The sequence below is a fragment of the Lepidochelys olivacea genome (genome assembly GCF_965140295.1).
Source record: "Lepidochelys olivacea isolate rLepOli2 genome assembly, chromosome: 27".
Lineage (NCBI taxonomy): Eukaryota > Metazoa > Chordata > Testudines > Cheloniidae > Lepidochelys > Lepidochelys olivacea.
Genome location: NC_140437.1, coordinates 19,254,373 through 19,278,092, shown reverse-complemented (window position 1 = coordinate 19,278,092; position 23,720 = coordinate 19,254,373).

The following is a 23,720-nucleotide window of genomic DNA, read 5'->3' as shown; positions in this document are numbered from 1 at the left end:
TATACACACTATTTTCCTATTCAAACAATAAAGCCCATAAGAGAATATAGGTCTGTATAGAAATTTTAGAGGACATATTTTTATGTTCAAAAATTTTTAAGTCTCTAAAACTTTCCTTTCCATTAATCAAGAGACAAGGTAAATGAGGTAATATCTTTTATTGGACCAAATTCTGTTGGTGAGAAAGGTCCTGAAGAAGAACTCTGTGCAAGCTTGAAAGCTTGTCTCTCCCACCAACAGAAGTTGGTCCAATAAAATATTTTACTTCACCCACCTTGTTTCTCTCATAGCCTGGGACCAACATAGCTACACCAAAACTGCATACTTTCCATTATTTATATTTCTATTGTATGCTTGAAAAAGTAAGATTACTGACAACTTCACCGGCTTTCAACAGGTGACAATGAAATGTCACGACAGCTTGGGAGATGTTCAGATAATGGGCAGCAATGGCCTGTAATTCTCAAGACGTTCATAAAAACCCTTAAAAGCATCAGCTGGAGGCATGAACACATATCCCAGTTCTGTGCTCTCCTCCCAATACGAGGATGTAAGTGGCACACGGCCCTTGTGCTGGCCCTGTGCACAAGGATGAATTTCACCCAGTGAGACAATGAGTGCACACAATCTCAGGATGTTCTTTCCTACTCCATTTTATTGGTGCTAGCACACAATTGCTGTACATCCTGAGCAAAGACAGCTAAAGCATCAGTGAAGCTTCACAGAGCCGACTCCACTGCCCTGAGTGCTGCTGTGTTCATGAGCCTTAACCCTGACACGTACACACTAAGCCCCCTGTTTCAGAGGAGTGTTCAAAGTCACTTCTCAGACAGGTGGACAGATCTCCAACCACAACCAACATCTACCTGGAATCCCTCTGTTTGGGATTCTCCATCTAGAGAATACTCATGCCTCCCCACCCCCCCGAAAAGAAAAATTAAAATAACTCCTGCACTGAACATAAAAAGGATTTCACAGTGTAGTCATGACTTGGCAAGTCCTCCCCACTAGCACCTTTTAACAATTAAGGGAGCATCTGCACTAGCTAGCTTATTCTGAAGTCAGATATTACTGAAATGAAATATCAGCTTCATTTTTTCTGACTTCTTTCCTGCTGATAGGCTTGTGTTAGTGTTTGTTGGATGGTTTGTATATTTATGAGAAGACACCCTACCTGAGATCTTGTAGGCAGAGAACTCTATGCTGCAGCAGTAAAGAGTTAGGCTCATAATGGTGGGTTCCTGACAGACAGCAATCAGTGCTAAGGACTGAACCTAAAAGCCCTAGACAAGAACTCACTAGATGGAGGCAGAACCCAGGCTGGCAGGGAGCTGTCTAACCTGGCAGCAATGGGCTGTTGTTGTAACCTAAGCAGGGCCTTTCATGCTTTCTGATTGCTTAAAACTTAGAAGGTGACTTTTAGTTAAAACCTGCTTAACTCAAACTCCCAACAAATGCTTAAGAGAAAAGCTCTTTCTGTTTAAGTGCTGGTTAACCATGCAGTTTCCTGTGAGCATTTGATTAACAAACTCTCCAAAGAGGATAATTCCTGGAGGATATCCCAGGTCTTTGGGCTATTTAACTCCACATCTAACTCAGACACACATCTCATCTTCATTCTGAGGAATGGGACATTCCATATGGTGCATGTGTGCTCTTATGCTCACTTCCCCATAAGCTGCAAGGGCAGTATTGCTATGTGCCCCAGCCCATAACTGTGTTTGGGCAGTTCCTAAACTGCATCCAAAGCTGGCTCTATGCTAAAATCTGCTGGGGCCCTGACTGCTGACAGAACAAGCCAAACCAAAGAGCAATTCAGACTGACTCCTCACATTGGAAAGAGGATAATAAATCTTCCCACATGGAGAAGCAGTCCACAGTGGTAGGTTGGATTCCAGTTCCATGGCCCTACAAAGTGTATGAACAGGATCTCTGTGTGTGCCTTAAATCACAGCTTCCAACCAGGAGTGACTCTTGAGAAATAATGTACAGTCACCTGTGAGCCAGGCCCATTTGATGCTGGAGCTTCCACATGAAGCCATCTGCTCATTCTTCAATTTTAGTGTTTTGTGCAGGAACATTTAATTCCTGACATCAAAGCTTTTGACCCTTGAACCCTTGGTGCCAAGAATCTTTCAGGAAAAGTCAGTCATCTGTGAGCAAAAGCTCTGACCTGCAATTATTTTTCTCAGAAATACACATTAGGATTTATTCTCCTCACAGAAAGGAAGTGAAATATTTGGGGATGTTTGGCAACACTTCCCATGCATGATTCTCAATAAATAATCTGTGCACAGTCACCAACATACCGTAGGATGAATAGGGCAAGTCTGAGATTGGTGTACAGATACTTCCACAGGAAGTGCATGCAGGCAGGGAAATGAGGCTTTCTTCCCATAAAAGGCCTATTCAAAGAGACCCAGGAGGAATGGAAATCTCTGCTCAAGCTCAGGAATATGCGCTGTACACCCCTGTTTGTGAAGTTATTATTTAAAATGCACTGACAAAAGTAGGAAGAGCATTTTCTTTGGATTCTTGGATTCACAGATTTTTGAGGCCAGAAAGGACAATTATCATGGGTAGCAGGTATCGTAGGCAGGGGGAGGCTATGCCTCCCCAAATAACCTAGGGCGGCCCCACCCACACTCCGTCCCCAGACCAGGCCTCCTCCTGCTGTGCTGTTCCCACTGCTCTGCCCTGGCTGGCCCAGGCTGCCTGGGGCTGGCTGCAGTGGCTGCTGCCGCCCACAGGGACTCAGGGCCGCTGAGGCTGGGGCCATGCTGCCCGCCTTGTGCTTGGAACCCCCTGCCCAGCACTCTGGGGCTGGCCACCTGGAGCACTGGGCCTGGGGCCTCGTCGGGCAGAAGAGGAGAAGGCAAAGGGGGCCAGAAGGGGAGGGGAGGGGTCTCAGTCACAAGGGAAGGGGCCAATGCTAGCCTCCCCAGGCGGCCTAGTCTGACCTTCTGCATAACACAAGCTCTAATTTCTTCTCTGTGGTGTTCAGTACCTCGCAATTGCAGGTTCTGTGAAATTTTGGTGATCCATCCTGGATACTGGACTAGATGGACTGTTACTCTGAACCAGTATGGCTATTCTTTGTTCTTATAAAGTCCCACTTCCTCCTCTGACTCTGCGTTCCCCCTCACTACCCCGATGAGCTTGTGAAGGTGACTTTTTGCAAAAAATTCCAATGGTTTTGCAATTTCACAAACTGTAAATTTCATATAAAATTACAGTCTCTACAAAACTTGGGCAATTTTAAATTGAGCAATACAAAGAAAATCTCATAAATATCAGAATTATATAGACAGACTTAGTCACACCTATTCCCCACGTCAGGTGGGGAGAGAAATCGTCTGGGACATATGCATTCTGGTTCCCCTTCCAGAAGCTGAATGGAGATCTATACACACCAGGTGGAGAAATACATGTCTTTAAACTGTAATTTTGGGAAGCTGGCATGAGGAAAGAGACAATGAGGCCAAGAGCAGACTGGCCATTGTTGTTGCTTGTTGCCAATATGATGTGGCAGCTGGTAGAACAAGTGACCAGGAGAATCACAGAATTGTAGGACTGGAAGGGACCTCGAGAGGTCATCTCCAGTCCCTTGCACTCATGGCAGGACTAAGTATCATCTAATAAATAAATAAATAAATAAAAACACATACAAATACCAACTTCACTGTGGCCAAAGGGGAGCATCTGAATCTATGGAGGATCCCACCTACCTAAGATGACCAGACATCTCAAAATTATTAGGACGATTCAGATATTAGGGGCTTTGTTATAAGGCCATTGCGGAGAAACTAAATTAATTCTTTGCATTGGTCTTCATGGCTGAGGATGTGAAGGAGATTCCCAAACCTGAGCCATTCTTTTTAGGTGACAAATCTGAGGATCTGTCCCAGATTGAGGTGTCATTAGAGGAGGTTTTGGAACAAATTAATAAACTAAAGAGTAATAAGTCACCAAGACCAGATAGTATTCACCCAAGAGTTCTGAAGGAACTCAAATGTGAAATTGCAGAACTACTAACTGTAGTGTATAACCTATCATTTAAATCAGCTTCTGTACCAAATGACTGGAGGATAGCTAATGTGACGCCAATTTTTAAAAAGGGCTCCAGAGGTGATCCTGGAAATTACAGGCCTGTAAGCCTGACTTCAGTACCAGGCAAACTGGTTGAACCTATAGTAAAGAACAAAATTGTCAGACACATAGATGAACATAATTTCTTGGGGAATAGTCAACATGGCTTTTGTAAAGGGAAATCATGCCTCACCAATCTACTAGAATTCTCTGAGGGCGTCAACAAGCATGTGGACAAGGGAGATCCAGTGGATACAGTGTATTTAGATTTTCAGAAAGCCTTTGACAAGGTCCCTCACCAAAGGCTCTTAAACAAAGTAAGCAGTCATGGGATAAGAGGGAAGGTTCTCTCATGGATTGGTACCTGGTTAAAAGATAGGAAACAAAGGGTAGGAATAAATGTTCAGTTTTCAGAATGGAGAGAGGTAAATAGTGGTGTCCCCCAGGGGTCTGTACAGGGACCAGTCCTATTTAACATATTCATAAATGATCTGGAAAAAGGGGTAAACAGTGAGGTGGCAAAATCTGCAGATGATACAAAACTACTCAAGATAATTAAGTCTCAGGCAGACTGCAAAGAGCTACAAAAGGATCTCTCAAAACTGGGTGACTGGGCCACAAAATGGCAGATGAAATTCAATGTTGATAAATGCAAAGTAATGCACACTGGAAAACATAATCCCAACTATACATATACAATAATGGGGTCTAAATTAGCTGTTACCACTCAAGAAAGAGATCTTGGAGTCATTGCAGATAGTTCTCTGAAAACATCCACTCAATGTGCAGCAGCAGTCAAAAAAGTGAACAGAATGCTGGGAATCATTAAGAAAGGGATAGATAATAAAACAGAAAATATCATATTGCCTCTATATAAATCCATGGTACGCCCACATCTTGAATACTGCGTGCAGATGTGGTCACCCCTTCTCAGAAAAGATATATTGGAATTGGAAAAGGTTCAGAAAAGGACAACAAAATTATTAGGAGTATGGAACGGCTTCCGTATGAGGAGAGATTAATAAGACTGGGACTCTTCAGCTTGGAAAAGAGACGACTAAGGGGGGGATATGATAGAGGTCTATAAAATCATGACTGGTGTGGAAAAAGTAAATAAGGAAGCGTTATTTACTCCTTCTCACAACACTAGAACTAGGAGTCACCAAATGAAATTAATAGGCAGCAGGTTTAAAACAAACAAAAGGGAGTATTTTTTCACACAATGCACAGACAACCTGTGGAACTCCTTGCCAGAGGATGTTGTTAAAGCCAAGATTATAACAGGGTTCAAAAAAGAACTAGGTAAGTTCATGGAGGATAGGTCCACCAATGGCTATTAGCCAGGATGGGCAGGGATGGTGTCCCTAGCCTCTGTTTGCCAGAAGCTGGGAATGAGCGACAGGGGATGGATCACTTGATGATTACCTGTTCTGTTCATTCCCTGTGGGGCACCTGGCATTGGCCACTGTCAGAAGACAGGATACTGGGGTAGATGTACCTTTGGTCTGATCCAATATGGCCGTTCTTATGTCTTATATAGGCAACTATATCCACCACCCCGAAAAAAACATGTCCCGATCTTTCACACTTGCTAACTGGTCACCCTGCACCAACCCATCATCCCTTGATAAGACTCTATTCCCAGCATAATCCCCCTCCAGCCTTTCTTTTGGGGATGGTCCCTTGCATCACCAATGGCAGAAGTACTGCTCCCCCTTGTGTTGAGGGGGGTTACTGCCCCCAAAAATCTTCAGTAGTCCTTGGGGGCATGGACAATGCTTCGCCACTCCCACCAGACTGCAGCAGGAGCATCACAGAGCTGTTCCCTCCTACTGCTTATGGCAGATTTTTTTCCTTACTGGTTCAAAGAGAGCACAAAGAGCAGCCAGGAGTCAAAATGGCTCTGCTAACCCACCTGACTAGATGGGGAAGGCACAGCCAATCTGGGAGCCAGAAAAATACCATGTGACCCATCCCACTCAACTAGCCCAACCCAAAATACAATACAATCATATGACTTGTTGTTTGCATTTACTGCCCCAGTCAGGGATCAGAGCCCCATTTCATACGCACAGCACCTCACACAACAAAACAATGGTTCCCAAAAGCTCTCAGCTGAAATTTGTCACAAATTTTCCACATTCACCCTATCAGCAAAAAACATTTCACATGAATTTTGCTTCCGTTTCCTGAACAAAAAACTGAGCAATTTTAGAGGAAAACACCACTGTTCTGGATTGTTGATCCAGCTTTCTAGCTGCTCTGTGACAGTCCAGTGCATGATTTTATGTTAAGTAAACAGCAGCCATGTCAGATGGGCGTCTGCTGGCTATTTGTGGTAGTTAGCAGGTGGGAATAGGTATTTATTTACGTTTGAATTTTAAGTAGCATTCTGCCTGTAGCATGGCTCAGGGCACAGAGACAAATAACCTTCCCCAAACTACATTATTTCCTACCAAGCTTGACAAATCCCCTTGAGAAACAACTTGGATCTGGCACTATTCCCTCAGAAGACAGGCTCCTACTCTGCTGAGCTGTGGGGAAAATGAATTCCAGAGTTAAGGTCCACAGCTGAGAACACCCTTCCCCCAGGGGATCAGTGCAAGTGGCCCAGCTGACCTTGGGCTGCCCATAGCACACATGGGACAGTGGCAATCACTCAGCTTGCCAGGACCCAAGCCTCTAGGGATTTCATTTGAGAGCATGAATTCTCTCCCATCCAGCCTGCACTTCAGGATGGTGGCTGAACCAGCCACATCTATAGTAATTAGAATCCAGAAAACCAAACAAAATGATAGATTTCCTCTTTTTCCCAGTGGTTTTTTAGAACTTCATGCTAGTAATGCTGCTCTGAATTATCAGGTTATTTACTTACAACCTGGACTCAGTCTATGTCCCCACCCCTTGGCTCCATAAGATGATTTAAGAAACATTTTAGTACTTTCTCATTCACCTAATTTTAAAGTGATTCCTGAAATAAGTGGCTATCTGCTAGGACAGCTTGAGTGTCTGAGCATCGAGAGAGGTGGCTGCTACATTATAGTCTCTCTATATAAAGTTGTCTGGAGCATAGACCCCACTCACTATGCAAGCATTGACAAGCAGGGAAATCACGTAGAAAACTACAGAAAGTAGAAATGTTGGAAGGGGTGGAGGACAGAAGGAGAGAGACCAGAAACCTGAAAAGGGCTGAGGTGCTGCTGTCCTACTGAATCTGATAATAGCTCTGCAGTGACATCAGGGTTAGGATTAATATCTGATTAATGGAGATCAGCATGACCTAACCTATTTTATATCATAGGAGTGTCCAAAGTCCTGGCACCTCTCTCTCTTTAGTAATGTCTGAATCCCGGCTGCTGGCTCTGAACACTGAACTATTTCCATCCTGTAGCCAGGTTCTGATTTTCTCCCCACCCCCTAAACTGAGCCAGCTTTCTATTCTTACCCCATTTCAGTTCTCTTATTTCCATTGAGCCATACAGTCACAGAGTATAGTTGAATCCTAAATAATTTCCACCATATTTCAGACTACACTAAATCCCGGAACTGAAATGTTTTAACACTCTCTCCTCCTGCTTGGTGCTACGAGTCCATGGTTTCTAACAACATCAGTGCCGTTTTCATTTCCCACACTAGGGACTTGCTCCTGCACAGCATGGATCACTCTAGGAGTCCATGGGACTGCTCCAGAGCTCAAAGTTAAGTGTATGCTTATAAACTGGGAGGAGTGGTAGATACGCTGGAGGGGAGGGATAGGATACAGAAGGACCTAGACCAATTGGAAGATTGGGCCAAAAGGAATCTGATGAGGTTCAATAAGGATAAGTGCAGGGTCCTGCACTTAGGACGGAAGAATCCCATGCACAGCTACAGACTAGGGACCGAATGGCTAGGCAGCAGTTCTGCAGAAAAGGACCTAGGGGTGACAGTGGACGAGAAGCTGGATATGAGTCAGCAGTGTGCCCTTGTTGCCAAGAAGGCCAATGGCATTTTGGGATGTATAAGTAGGGGCATAGCGAGCAGATCGAGGGACGTGATCGTTCCCCTCTATTCGACATTGGTGAGGCCTCATCTGGAGTACTGTGTCCAGTTTTGGGCCCCACACTTCAAGAAGGATGTGGATAAATTGGAGAGAGTCCAGCGAAGGGCAACAAAAATGATTAGGGGACTGGAACACATGAGTTATGAGGAGAGGCTGAGGGAGCTGGGATTGTTTAGCCTGCAGAAGAGAAGAATGAGGGGGGATTTGATAGCTGCTTTCAACTACCTGAAAGGGGGTTCCAAAGAGGATGGCTCTAGACTGTTCTCAATGGTAGCAGATGACAGAACGAGGAGTAATGGTCTCAAGTTGCAGTGGGGGAGGTTTAGATTGGATATTAGGAAAAACTTTTTCACTAAGAGGGTGGTGAAACACTGGAATGCGTTACCTAGGGAGGTGGTAGAATCTCCTTCCTTAGAGGTTTTTAAGGTCAGGCTTGACAAAGCCCTGGCTGGGATGATTTAACTGGGAATTGGTCCTGCTTTGAGCAGGGGGTTGGACTAGATGACCTTCTGGGGTCCCTTCCAACCCTGATATTCTATGATTCTATGATTCTATGAAATGGTTTGCTGGATTGGGGCCAGAATACTCACCGCTAGCAAAGGCTAAAAGCATCATGCATACATCTCACTTAACAACTCAAACACTGTTGTTTAAAATAACTTAATCCGAAAGGGCCCAGCTTCCTAGAGCAACAGTCCGAGCTGCTGCTGAGCTGAGAACCACCACAGTATCTATTGTAGAGACATACTTTATTAGAGGCATCCTAGGAACAGAGGGAGCCTGATGATAGAGTGAATGCCTGAGCTGCTGCTTAATTGAGTCAATTTTTGCACAGATGGGAAGCGTTCAGCTCATGCTTGCTCACGCTCTGCATTGCTGACTACAGAACTTGACAAGTAAAAAACAAAAGGATAAAATAAGGATGAACTGTGATTAATGTAATTTGTCTTTTTCTTAGGTTGGTTATGTTAAATCAAATAAAATCTTCTCATACTTTTTTTAAGTGGCCTCTTGTCTCACGTGAGACAATACACCACCCAATGAGGTGTCCCAGTTAGAATTCCACAGTAATAATTACGTCTCCTGTAATAATACTAATAAGGATAGAAATAATTAACAGATAGTGTAGCTAAACCTGTCTGGGCAAGAGCAGGGAGTTTATTACTCGACTATTAATCACAATCCCCATGTAGAATCATGAAGCCTGCATGAATCATTATTAACTCTATTGTTCAGCCTCTGCAAAAGCATTTCTAAGGAGGTGATAGCTACAATATTATGAGATAGAAAATGTTATCGTGTTCAGAATCCCAGCTTCAAATGAAGGATTTCAGTTCATTCCTTAGAAATATTGTCCTGGTCAAGGCTGGCTACAATCAAATCAATAAGACACAAATAGTTCAAGGTGGAATGGACAAATAAGTTTATTTCCTCTGTGTACAGATATAAGAGATTGTTATTATTCAGTGTTAATTAATGCAAGCAGTGTACACTGGAAAAGGTAATATGAACTACTCACGGACGTTGCTGGATTCTATATTAACTATAACCACTCAAGAAAATGATCTGCACATAACTGTAGACAACTCACTGAAAACCTCTGCTCAATGCACAGTGATGGTAAAAAAAAGCAAACAAACTATCCAGTTGATTTCAACGGGAGTTAGGAGCCTAGACTCTTGAAAATCCCTCTAGGCTGCCTATCTGCATCTTTAGGTGCCTCAATGCCTTTGAAAAGCTGACCTATCCTTCTATTTGCCATCTCTCCTTATACAAGAACAAGGGAACATTCAATTATATTGAAACCCAGCCAAGCGAATACTAACAAAAGGAAACCGCATTTTACGCAACGCAAGTTGTTACCAACGCTTTTCCAACCTAAAATCAACAGAGCTCCTGAGAAGAAATGTTTTACAGTCAGCACTTCTTGGAGAATAAGGACAAGTAACGGGTGTGTTAAGCAAGTGCATGAATCAGGAGAAATGACAAATTCCTGTGTTAGAGAAAATGTTCAAATTCCTTTACAAGATGGATGGGTGATGAGAATTGTGATCTGGAGGAGTTTGCCTCTCATATTCTGTGATCTTCTTGTCAGTGAGTCCATGCCTAGACTAGGAAAGCAGGTTATGTCTTCTAATGTGACATGATCGTCAAGCAGGATTTTTGCATCCAGTGTAGACAATGCAAATCTATCTGTCTTCCGTTTTATACTGCTGCCCATCCTTGAGGTAATGCCTTCCATGTAAAATTGATAGCCTAGGGGATGTTGTGGAGTCTCTGCCTCTCCTCCCTTTCGGGGTAAAAATGCTGGAGTATTCCTTTGGTTTTGGTTGATTGGCTACAAGGGTTTTTTCTGGTGGGTGGGGAAGGGATGTTTCAGTAGATGTAGGTGCCAATGTTGTGAGTGTCGTGTTTAAAAAGGCGTTAGCTGATTGTTGTCACCCATGGCTCACCACAACCAGCTAACAAATTTTTAAAACAATCTGTTTTCCTAGTCTATACAAGGCCTTTGTGCTCTGTAGTTCCAGCTCAGGACACAAGAGGAAATTCCCTCAGCAGTGGCTTTAACTATATTGTACCATCTCTGCATTTCCTTCAAAGACTTTGGTTTTCCCCTGAAGCTCCCTGAAGTCCCCTGTGATCATTAGTGTGACAGATACACTTTGAACTGGCGCCATCCCAGGGAATTTCCCATGACTTTGTCACATTCACATTAGCCCGTACAAGGAGAGGAACATACTTTGACACTGGAAGTGAACTTGATTGAACTAAATTAACAATCTAGTCTAAATCACAGACTTAATTTGGAGAAACAGCCCTATAGCACACACAGTAGCATCAGCCTTCATAAATTATACCTGGGCCTGGAGGGGCCACTCAGGACCCTAAACCGTTTCCACATACCATAGCTCCTGCTGGATGAAACTCTGACTCCCTAATTCGGAGCCTTTCTCTGTCAGGATTACAAACTGGTGAAAGGCCTAAGGAATGGATACCTGCTCACAACTACACTTTTCACCAAGCCTGGTAATAAAGGTGTCCAATAAAAACACAACATTTCCTTTTCCATAAGGCATTACTTAAGTGGATATGACTGTATTTCATCAGGGAGACAGTCGAGTGAAAAATTGAAAGTAACAGCTCTGTTTCCCTTCAAACACTTTAAAAACCTATGACATAGCCTTGCTAATGTTTTCTTAAGCCCACCTGCTCATGCTTTTCCCTGACAGTGTGAGGGGCGAAGATCTCAGAGAGAATACCCAGTCTCCACAATGGTAAAACTGTTTGAATCTGCCTGCTGTAACTGGAGGGAAAGCTGTGATGTCTTCTACACATCCTCCCAAGGGGACCATTGAAAGGGAGGGGGAAATAAGGTGCTAAAGAGTAACAAGCAAGACAAAATATGCAGGGTCTCTGTGTCCATAGGATCTACTCAGCCAGAACCACTGGGTTTTTATCCAAGTAAATTTGTGATCCTTCTGGGGCAGATAACTATTCCCTTCCTACTAAGCACAATAAGTCTGGACAAGCTACAATTATATGACACAACATTAAATTACCTGCCCTTCCTGAGTTCCTTTTCCTCTGACAGTTTATTCTGTGTAATGGATGCCAAAGTTTAATGAGGTGGACAATGGCTCTTTTTATCACAGAGATCTGGTCCCAGCATTCAGAGCTGTTCAGAAAAGGAAATTAGACAATGTTTTTGCAAAGTAACCTCAACCCAGCATAATCCGGGGATACTTTATAATATGAAACGGTGGTGGCACTTCCTGAAGCTAAGCTATGTCACACAACCCTCCTGGCAAGCAGTTCTGAGAGGACATCTCCTCTTTGGAGTAATGACAATTTAAACTTTGCTTCCTGTCCAGTGCCGGAGGCTTTGGTGGAAGTTTGATCCATGCTGTATACAGGTTACCATTACACATATCCAGTTGAAGGGTGTTTTCCTGCTGCACAGTAGAGTTTTCATGGAACAGTAGGCATTGTTATTTGAGATTAAGTGTTAGCTCCTATCCATCTTCTTCCAGTGTTTGTGTTGCTATGTAGTTGTGTAGGGCCAGAAGCAGGCCAGAGGCCTTCAGTCCTGTGTGTGCTTACAGCACATAGCACAGCAGGCCCACGATCCCTGACTAGGGTCTTTAGGTCTACTAATAACATCTCAGGGTTTGTCTACATAGGGACACTCAAAAAAATTAATCTGAATTAAGTAAAGATATGAATTTAAAGTGAATTAGTTAAACTGCATTAAACCCCTTTGCGGACATACTCATTCAGCACCGGAGTGGCCTTAATTAATTTTAGCCTAATTCACTGAAGTGAATTCACTTCAAAGTGAATTAAGCTAAACCAAATTAAGGCCACTTCAGTTCTGAATGAGAGCATCCAAACACATTTTTCATAAAGTTTAACAAATCCCCTTTAAATTCACACCTTTAGTTCATTCAGATTAATGTTCCTGAATGTAATGTCCCCATGTAGACAAGCCCTCAGATAGTTTGATGGCAATTCCACTGCCCACATCCTATTTTAAAATATGTTGAGTTTCCCAGCAGAGTAATTTGCATTGTGAAACACTGAAAATGCTGTTGCTGAGTCTGAGTTTGGTTCAGATCCCAGTTCTGACGTATCTGCCTAGCTAAGTGATCTTTCACTTTAGTCTGCTGTAGCTTCCAGATAAATACCTCATTTACTGTCTGACACTGCACACGGGAGAGTGTGTCAACTTCTTGTATACATTACGAGTTACCCAAAGCCTAGGTCTGAACCATGTGTTAATGGTCTCGTCTCTTTTCGTTCAAATACAATGGTGATGGGTCCCAGATAAGAGCACAGGGCAGACAGATTTTTCAGTGCTGACCATCAGACTGCAGGGTGAAGCTAACTTTATGGAAGTAATGTGATTCTCAGGAAATGTTAAATGTGAAAAGCAACTTTCAATAGTTTGTAGATAAGACTCCTACGCTCCAGGTATTTTTATTCAGTGAGTGTACAATGCTTTTATCATGTGTTTCATTGGCTGTCTGTATTGTCAGTCAATATCTTGCTGGGCCAGTGATGTGGGAGGAGGCTGGAATAAGCCCATACTGTCTTGCTCATGTGGGTGAACTTAATCATTTAGTAAAATCAGTTATTTTTCTAACTCACCTCTAGGATTTTTACTGCTGTTGCTCTGGTCACAGCAATGAGAATGAAGAGCTATCACAAGGAGACCTTTCAAAATGCTCAAGATGTATGCAGTGTTGTCGTAGCTGTGTCAGCTCCAGGGTATTAGAGAGACAAAGTAGATGAGGTCATATATTTTACTAGACCAGCTTCTGTTGGTGAAAGAGAGAAGCTTTCAATCTTGCACAGAGCTCTTCTTCAGGTCTCCCATACTGGGACAGGTTTCAGAGTAGCAGCCGTGTTAGTCTGTATTTGCAAAAAGAAAAGGAGGACTTGTGGCACCTTAGAGACTAACAATTTGTTTGAGCATAAGCTTTCGTGAGCTACAGCTCACTTCATCAGATGCATGTAGTGGAAAATACAGTGGGGAGATTTTATATACACAGAGAACATGAAACAATGGGAGTTACCATACAGATTGTAACAAGAATGATCAGGTAAGGTGAGCTATTACCAGCAGGAGAGCGGGGGTGGGGAGGACATTTTGTAGTGATAATCAAGGTGAGCCATTTCCAGCAGTTGACAAGAACGTGTGAGGAACAGTGCGGGGGGGAAATAAACATGGGGAAATAGTTTTACTTTGTGTAATGACAAATGCCACTATCCATCACCTTCAGCCCCCAGCTAAAACCTCTCCAACGCATCATCAAGGATCTACAACCTATCCTGAAGGATGACCCATCACTCTCACAGATCTTGGGAGACAGGCCAATCCTTGCCTACAGACAGCCCCCCAACCTGAAGCAAATACTCACCAGCAACCACACACCACACAACAGAACCACTAACCCAGGAACCTATCCTTGAACAAAGCCCGTTGCCAACTGTGTCCACATATCTATTCAGGGGACACCATCATAGGGCCTAATCACATTAGCCACATCATCAGAGGCTCGTTCACCTGCACATCTACCAATGTGATCTATGCCATCATGTGCCAACAATGCCCCTCTGCCATGTACATTGGCCAAACTGGACAGTCACTACGTAAAAGAATAAACAGACACAAATCAGACGTCAAGAATTCAAAAACCAGTCGGAGAACACTTCAATCTCTTTGGTCACTCGATTACAGACCTAAAAGTGGCAATTCTTCAATAAAAAAACTTCAAAATCAGACTCCCAACGAGAGACTGCTGAATTGGAATTAATTTGCAAACTGGATACAATTAACTTAGGCTTGAATAGAGACTGGGAGTGGATGTCATTACACAAAGTAAAACTATTTCCCCATGTTTATTTCCCTTCCCTTCCCTCCCCTCCTTCCCACTTCCCCCCCCCCTCCCGTTCCTCACACGTTCTTGTCAAGTGCTGGAAATGGCCCACCTTGATTATCACTACAAAAGGTCCGTCCCCCGTCCCCCCACCCCGCTCTCCTGCTGGTAATAGAGTAACAGCCGTGTTAGTCTGTATTCGCAAAAAGAAAAGGAGTACTTGTGGCACCTTAGAGACTAACCAATTTATTTGAGCATGAGTTTTCATGAGCTACATGATGCATCCGATGAAGTGAGCTGTAGCTCACGAAAGCTCATGCTCAAATAAATTGGTTAGTCTCTAAGGTGCCACAAGTACTCCTTTTCTTTCTGCTGGTAATAGCTCACCTTACCTGATCACTCTTGTTACAGTCTGTATGGTAACACCCATTGTTTCATGTTCTCTGCGAATATAAAATCTCCTTACTGTATTTTCCATTACATGCATCCGATGAAGTGAGCTGTAGCTCATGAAAGCTTATGCTCAAATAAATTTGTTAGTCTCTAAGGTGCCACAAGTACTCCTTTTTCTTCATACTGGGACAGTCCAACATCCCAAATTCCAGCTGCTGCTTCACACATCGAATAGATGGATTTTTCTATTACCACTTTCATGCCAATTACAGGCATCTCACAACACTTTACACAGCACTGGGTTCTATAACGACAGTGCAACAGGTCTCCTGCACACAACTCACACTTTGTCTGAAACACTAGCATTAGTTTTATTGACACATGAATCATGGTCTTTTAGTGCCCATCTAACACTAACCAATCGTCTTTACCCAATTGGTGAAGTGTCAGCATAGTACAGGATCCTGGTATGGGACCCACGGAGACAGGAGGCATACTGGTTGTGGTGGCTTTAGATTCTGCATGCTTGCAATGAAAATGGGTCTCAAATGGGGACACTTGGTTATGTGCAAGCGGCTTTTCAGCAGAGGGGGGACATCACATTCCAGCTGGCCTCTGAGGAGTAGAATGCTGAAAGCTAAACAGACTGGTCACCAGATGTGAACTGATGCAGTGGGAGGACAAATTGAACTGGCAGTTACAGTGGAAGGCCAATATATCCATGTTGTCATTAAATCAGTGCAACTCCCACCAAACCAGAGTTGCATCTATTGCAAAACAGTTTAATTGTTATGATTTAAGTGGAGTCAATCATTGTTAAAAGACAATTTGTGTATGGACATGAGGAAAGTTATGGCAGCGCACTCTCTCATGCAGACAACCCCTACAGGACTGCATTGCTAGTACTAACAGAGTTTGGTTTAACATCCCCTTTGATGGGAACATGAGAACAAGTGTTATCCTGTTGTCATTATATCACTGCCATAAAAGCCATTCTCCACCAGGCAATTGAAAACTGGGCAGCATAGAACTTAGCCAGTATCTTCCAGAGACTTAGTGAGCCATTCCCAGAGGCTTGTGATAAAACTGTGTCCCTAGACACATGAGGCAGGTCTTCTTCACCTTGTGCATTAAGCTGATGAAGGAATGATTATGCCAAGTGAAATTCTAAATGGCACCCACATAAAGGGCCAGGCTCAGTCTTTCCGGGCACATTCCTGACATTTCCTGAAGGGTCTTGCTTGGGTGCTTGCTCTCTGCCTTTAGCCTGTAAAGGCTCTAACGAATCCTGAAGCAATTTATCTTGCAGAGGAAATGAGAAAAAGTTCCACCATCTGCACTGAGCCAGGTGTCCACATCTGGGCTGCAGGCATGTGAACTTCAAAAGGGTCACTCCCGTTTGACATTATAAACATATAGATAAGCCCTGTGGGTGAGCATTTCTGAATATATAGCCTGAAGCACCAGGCTGAGTCACCCAAAAGTGTAGGGGCCCAGAAAATAGGCAAAACAGAGCTCAGAGACTGCCTGCTGGGACGCTACTTGGACACCTCCCTCAGATACTCTGCATTCCTAAGAGATAATTGTCATGCTCCTGTATCAGATATGGACAGGCTATAGAACTTCCTTATGAGCCAGATACATACCAGATGTGTTCACTATAAGATCTTTTAATGCTCTGCCTGGAATGGCTAAGGTCAACTTAAATAAGGTTTCAGAGTAGCAGCCGTGTTAGTCAGTAGTCGCAAAAAGAAAAGGAGGACTAGTGGCACCTTAGAGACTAACCAATTTATTTGAGCATGAGCTTTCATCGGATGAAGTGAGCTGTGCTCAAATAAATTGGTTAGTCTCTAAGGTGCCACAAATACTCCTTTTCTTTTAACTTAAATTAGGTATTTTACATACAGTGCCATCTAGTGGATGAACAGTATACTACAGTTTAGCATTCCATTCCATCTCCCCCTTTAAGTTCTACATCCCTCTCAATTACAAAATTTACACTAATGTGCTATCTTTGAAGTTCAGTAAGTACTGTTTTAACAGTGATTGTAGCTGTTCCTTTTGCAATAGGCAAGTTAGCTAAGATTTTTAAATGGATGAGCCACCTAAATCCCCCGACTCCTTTAAAAATCTCATCCATCAGACATACAACATATTCTACAGACAGGTACTTACACATTAAAGGTTACAACCATGTACCTACCCTTTTTTTTTTTAAGTAGTATGATTCTGAGTGAGCTGCCTCAGTGCTATACAAACATGGAAGGAGACAGGGTCCATTCCCTGGTTAGTTTACAGTGTAGTCATAGACAAAGCATCTCAGGCACACATTGCATAGGAGCCGGTGTGAATTCCAGATGGTGTAGGAATCTTGCAGAAGTCATTTTTGAAAGGTTTAATGGAAGAAATGTGTTTGGAGCAGGGATTTAAAGGCAGAGAGGGAAATCATTTGGCACACGGGACAAGGAGACTGCTCCAGCTACCAAACAGTTATATGATACAGAGTCCTAGAGGTACTGCCTTCCATTCTCCTGAACAGACATTTCCTCGTTAATGATTGTGACAATGATACCAACAGCACCTTCCTGAATAATAAGCCCTTCAAGGCCAGGTGTGCTCAGGACCTGAACCACAGAAAGTTTTTCATGTGGATTTTATATTTGCATGTTCTACAGTGAATGTCTAAGTGCATAGGGAGGCATTGCTTCCCGTGGCCAGTGTGGTGGTATCGTACACTGTCCCAGAAGGGACGCAGTACTGCTCTGCTGCAATAATAAGTCTCCACTGATGTAATTTGAAAGAATAACCTCCCAATTTTCTCATCCCCTTTCAGTGGATATACCTTATCATGTAACTGGCAAAGCCTAATGTTTGGTTAAGGAGTTCAAAGGTTAATACACAACAGATGGGCAAGTTGCATATTTCTATGGTGGCTAGAGAACGGTTCTACTGAAAATACAGCAGACTTGAAATCTAGGCCAGAAATGTCAGACAATTGCTTAGCATTTCATACTGAAAATATGATTGTTTGCAGCCAAACTGAGCCTTCCCAATATCCTCCCCTTCATGTAGGCACCAAACACAGAACAATGTTGTTAAAAGGGTTCCCATAGCTTCCCATTTTTGAGTAGCTTTGTTTAGGAGGTTTTACACTAATTAGTTAATAGGATAACTTGCATATTTGCAACCTCCCTGTGCATGGCTGGGTCCAGCCGTCAGGGGAACAGAGAGCAGCCACATGAGGAGGCCAGAGGGCCTGCCTGGCTCACTGTTCAGCAGGCATCACACAGAGGCCCCTGGAGGCAGCCAGCATCAGTTGAAGCCCAAGACCACCTGCTTGCCCGGAGCCCAGCTGAATGCACCATTGTCACGCGAAATGCATGACCCGCAGCGGGTCTGCAGGGCTCCTGGTCTTCCTGTTGCACTCCAACAGCTTCTCAGAGGATGCGTCACTGCCCTAATACTCTCATGAGTTAATGTAAAGAACAAATGCGTGTTGTGCACACAGCCCTGTAGCCAAACATTCAGATCACCCAGCCTGGATGATAAAAAAGCCATTAAAAGAATCACTTTGTAACCAGGCATTTGATCAGTCAGTTCTTGTTCTACACACACAAATCCTGCTTCCAATAAAATCCCTCGCTCACAAATCTGGCATAGTTTAGCAATTAAACTTCAATACTGCATGAAACAGCCACAGTCCTTCCCCCTCAGGCCACGCTCATATAAAGTTTCATCAGCCACTATCTCATATTCTGGATAATTCCCATCCCCTGGGGAGGGGGTAATGCCCCTCCAAGAAATATTATATGTCTGCATTAGTGAATGGACTATAAATGTTGGGATCCCTGCAGCAACACAACCTCTAAAGGAATAGACAGGAAACCCATTTTCTCCCAGCGATTATAGTCGACGGGCTTCTGTCTGAGTTGAACCTGCCGGGTGCTGACGGTAAACCAATCTCAGTGTCAGGCTATCAGCTTTCAAGCTGTATTTGTGAATTATGATGGAGCAGTATTCATTGCAGTGCTGGGTGCAGGCAGGTGCCTGCAGAGCCACACGGCTTCCTTTCCCCACCATCGTCTCACACACTGCCACATTGTTTTAATTTAGCCATAAAGGAGCGGCTTTTATTCAGGGCCAGACCTTTCCCCCCACCATTTTGCACTCTTTTTTTTTTTTTTTTTTACAGACGTAAGCAGCTGGTTGTCTAGCAGATCCTCTGGGAACAGATTGCAAAGAGAGATAATGGAGGTGAGTAACAGAGAGGAGGGTGACTTCATGTCAGGGAGACTCGAGTCATGTTTCTTGCTTTCCTTTTACACAGGAAAATGTTTGGTTTGTTTTAAAACCCTCTTACTCATGCTGCGGGTTCCTGGCTTTGAAGCCAGAATCAGGAGACATGTTGGATTTGACACTTAGACTTTTTAATGGCTTTAGTTTTTAATTTCGTGAAATGGATTCCACACCCCAAATTCCCAACCTGTGATTGCCTGCCATTCAGGGTCTCACATGCACAGTCTCTATTCGTCAGGCTCTGGGGTTTGTCTCTGCAGTGAACGTTAACCCAGCAAGACCCCAGAAGAGCTGTCACTTTCTCTGATGTCTCTCTTATGAATGTTTCCCCCCTTTTATTACTCACTGGACTAGTCTTATCTCCTCTCCTCCCTCGTCTATATTTCTCTTGTCAAGGATGATCATCAAATGATAGCACTAATAGATTCAGAACACAGATTCCCCCTTGGGTTGGGAGAAGGAAATCATCAGAGCTAAGCTCATTGCTCCGTCCATCCAACCAGCAAGTGGGGTTGGAGAGAGGGACAAAGGACAGTCTGACTGTCTAACAATTTCCTCCAATATCCTGAATGGACTTTCCTGAATTAAGTTAAACCTTATTGAACTAGGTTTAATACAGTTGGGATCCATTGCATTAAAAATACAATTGCCTATGCATTATTATGGAATTGCATGGAACTTTTCTAGTAGGAGGGGCATGCTAATATAATTTCTCCATTATCAACCCTTCGAAGCCACCCCTGGAGAGGTACGCATATACCAGTTCAAACTGGATTTTCCAGGAACCAAAAGACAAAGAAAGGTTTTTGGATAAATAACCTGGTTTGAAACAAGCTCAGGGCCTTCTTCCTTTCCTGATCCACCAAACGGACACGACCCCTGGAGGGCCCAGTTCTGAGGGAAGGGTTGGAAGGACTGGGCCTACTGAGACCCTTAAGACTGAGGGCTTGTTCTGAGTGGAAGCTGTGATGAACTGCAGACCACAAGGAAACCCTTGGGTCAGGTGTTGATGGGCTGCTCCTGCCAGAGCCCATCTGAGGGGTGGGGTGATCAATGGTAAGGTCACTAGCAGCTTCGTGGATTCTTCTATTGTTTTAATATGTTTTCTCTGTAATTCTTTTTATCTTAAGGATGAAATAGGCTTGCTTAGAAAGAGCTGTGTGGTGCCTCACAGCTGTGGCAGTCACACTGTTAACTGTCTCCGAAGAGAAAGCCAGCAGGTGTGCTTGGGCATCCTGTCTCTGCCAGGAATAACACAGTGAAGGCAGGAAACGGTTCAGCCTGGGCCCCCACTCAGAAGGGGGAGAGACGTATCTCCACCCAACAGAGGTGACTGCCCGGAGAGCTGGAAGAACCAAGAGTGGGCGCCCCGGCAGCGCCATAGAGAGGGGTACAGGTTGCCTGAACTGGGACACAGCCCTCTGCTCCCACAGTCAGCAGCAGCAGATCAGGCTGCCCCAGGATTTGCCAAGTCAACACATAACCCCAAGAAGTCAGTGACAGAGCTGGCCAGGAAATGCTTTTTTCCTGTGAACATTTTTGACAAAAGTGAAATTATTTTGTTTGTCAATTTTGATAATTTTTCGGGGGCGAAAGCGGGGAAGCATGTTGAAAAGTTGAAAATTTTCAATCAAACAGGCATTTTTTCTCAGACATTTTCCTTGAGTCAAAAAGTGTTTCAACGGGAATTTTTTTTACCAGGTCTAGCTCCACTGGCACCCAAAGATAGCACCACTGCACCTTCCTTTGCCTGAGCAATTCTGGTAAAAAAATGAAAGATTAATCTGCCTCGTGACCTGTCCGGAAGCTCCTGGGGATTTCTGACCTCAGGCTGGAGTCCAGCCCCAGACACCCAGAGCTCAGTCTCTGGTTACCAGCCTCAGCCCACCCTGACAACAGAATTTCATGCAGATTCCAAGAGAGTTTTTAAAGGCAGTTTGAGTCCTGATCTGTCCACAAAGCTGGAATGGGGTCATCTACAGAGTCTGAGTGTTTGCAGTGCCAAAGTGGGGCTGCAAAATGCAGCCATAGCAGAAAAGTGAGTGGATGTAAAGAAGACAACATTAATTCAAGTAAAACAGGCAAATGCTGCTCTGCTCTCCTAGATTCGTTCTGCTTTTAAATGTACATCTACTTCTCAGAGAGAGAAGCAGAATCCAGAGGAGGAAAACTCAGAAGAGAATCCAAAGGAGACTAGTCTGCCCTGGTCTGGCAGTTCCTCTGCTCCAGTGCTAAGGAGAAAGAGTTTAATGGAATTCTGCTGTTGCAGAGCAGTGAAGCAAATCTTATTAAGAAAATTAACTGAGCTCTTACTTTTATCAAACTAAGGGGGATTACAACACACAGGCATCAAGGACCCCAATTCTATTCTCAGGCTGTGAAGCTCCCCTTGCATATTGTTTGCTCTGATGCTGTTCTCTGTCAGATTTCATTTCTCATGAATGAGTCTCTCCCAAAAGTTTCTAAAAAACGTATGATTTTTTCCCTGCAACATCTGCGTTTACACGTGGCAAGTTCATAGTCAGAGGAGTTCCTATCTATTGACTCCGGGCTCCATTTATCACATTGATGCCCAGACTACCTCCCATTCTGGCATGCCAAGATCTAGAAAAACCTGTATGTTCACAGAAGATCAGGGACCAAGATACCGCCTGTCCTTTGACAACAGATAGCTTGGTTCTTGATGTTCGTGCACCTCAGAGTTGCCAGGCTGAGATGAGCATTGTGTGGGACAGCTATAAATATGGGAGATGTGTCCAGTTCAGCACAGTGACCATCTGCTTCGGGAGTCTGCGCACTTTACTGTTCTCATAAGGGCGGTGTGGGGAGCAGCTCAGTTGCTGCCTCTGATAACCATCACGGGACCAGGACATGCTCCACATCCCTCACCTCTCTGCACCCTGAAACCACAAAGGACTTCCAGACATCTGTGGGGTGCAATGTCACATCCCCCATGTGCCAGCAGCAAAGCTGCAGAGAGGTTTCTCCCCTTTCCAGACGGTGCATGGGCATGGCTGGTGGCTCTCTGCTGCTCTGGCACCATTCCGCTGACTGTAGTCTAAGACGGCTGTGGTGTCTAGGCTGATGGAAGCCACGCATCTGCCCTGATGGAAAGAGAGCAGAACAAAGGCCGCAGTGCTTACTGCTGGGAAAGGGCTCGGGGATCTAAAAGGGAACAAGGTGACATCAGAACAAACAGCAGAGAAAACCATTAATTCGTACCAGGAGTTTGCAAATAGAGAAGAAAACAGGAGAAAAATATAAATTAAAATTTGCTGTCACTTGTGAGTGTGTCTCAGCTTAAACACGTGCCAACACACGTGCATCTACCCAACGGCCCAAGCCATCTGCTCTATCAGGAAAATACAAGGCTTTATTACGCACAAGGCCTAGCAGCATGCCAGAATTGGAGGGTGCTTCCTAACTGCAAGTAGCCTCGCTTCAACTGAAATATGTTATACCAAAATGTCCTTTAAATATCATGTCTTTAAAAAATGTCAGTAAAAAGGGGAAATAAAGAATAAGATGGGAAACTTCGGCCTCAAAGAGAAAGATTTTAGAGACATCTCCCTCTTGTTTATTTGTAAAAGGGAACACAGCCACAACTGGTATATGTTTTACATTACACCAAATAAGGGCTTGTGGCATTCCTGTCTGCACTCAAGACATGTTTATACTGTTGGGTTCCATTACGAATCTGTTTAATATCCTGTGAATTCTCAGAGTCCTTCAGACACTCCAGGCAGGAAGTCTTTAATGCACACACTGGGAAGAAATTTCCAACCATTCAAACTTTAAATAAATAAGCATTTAAAAAATCTTCCTATTGCAAGAATTAAATTCTTCCTGCTCAAGTGTCTTTACAACAATAAAGCCTGTAGAAAACTGGCCTGATTTTATAGCATGGTTGCTCATAGGCTCAGAGAAATGGGCATAGGGGAAATAAAACCCAGACACAAATATAAGGGGCCTGATTCTGATCTCACTTGCACTTTTGATTTGTATTTGGTAGCACTAGAGGCCCCAGCTAAAATCAGGGCCCCCGTTGGGCTGGGCACTGCACAGCCACATAAGTAAGGGAAAATCCCTGTCAAAAATGTTTATAATCTAAATAGACAAGGGAGGCAAAGGATGGGGGAAAGGAAGCATTATCGCTATTTTACAGAGAGAGACCCCAGTGACTTGCTCAAGATGATACAGGGAGTCTGTAATAGAACTGGGAAATGATCGAGATCTCCACAGTTCCACTCCAGTGACTTAACAACATGGCCTTTCTCGCACTGATGTGACTCATAGACTCATAGACTTTAAGGTCAGAAGGGACCATTATGATCATCTAGTTTGACCTCCTGCAAAACACAGGCCACAGAATCTCACCCACCCACTCCTGCAATAAACCTCTCACCTGTGTCTGAGCTATTGAAGACCTCAAATCATGGTTGAAAGACTTCAAGGTGCAGAGAATACTCCAGCAAGTGACCCGTGCCCCACGCTGCGAAGGCGAAAAATCCCCAGGGCCT